The following is a 302-nucleotide window of genomic DNA, read 5'->3' as shown; positions in this document are numbered from 1 at the left end:
CTTCAAAAATGTGAGTTTTTATATATGAAATATGCTTTCCATTGAAACTCCCTGGTACTATGTCGTAGTTTATGTAGGGGTCTCTATGTATACTAAATATGAAGCACTAATGTTAAAAAATAAAAGTATAATTAATGATAATATTTTGGTTTGGAATAGCTCTAGCTGTCGGTACCGTCCACTGTCAGCAAATTTGTGTTGTTTTGAAATTTGTCATTTCTGTTGTAACGAGCACCCCATGGTTGGAAACTTGAACTTCAGGAAAATAAGTGAAATATCGATTATCTTTTGTTGAAGATGAC

At 32.5% G+C, this 302-nt stretch overlaps 1 protein-coding gene across 1 annotated transcript in view; it reads right to left on the bottom strand.

Moving 5' to 3' along the window:
- LOC119585172 (general transcription factor IIH subunit 2-like) overlaps nt 1-302 on the bottom strand; it is a gene marked incomplete in the record, with an annotated part of 10181 nt that overhangs the window by 5405 nt on the left and 4474 nt on the right.

The sequence above is a fragment of the Penaeus monodon genome, chromosome 19 (assembly GCF_015228065.2).
Source record: "Penaeus monodon isolate SGIC_2016 chromosome 19, NSTDA_Pmon_1, whole genome shotgun sequence".
NCBI classification, from domain to species: Eukaryota; Metazoa; Arthropoda; class Malacostraca; order Decapoda; family Penaeidae; genus Penaeus; species Penaeus monodon.
This window is presented reverse-complemented; position numbering and strand designations above follow the sequence as displayed.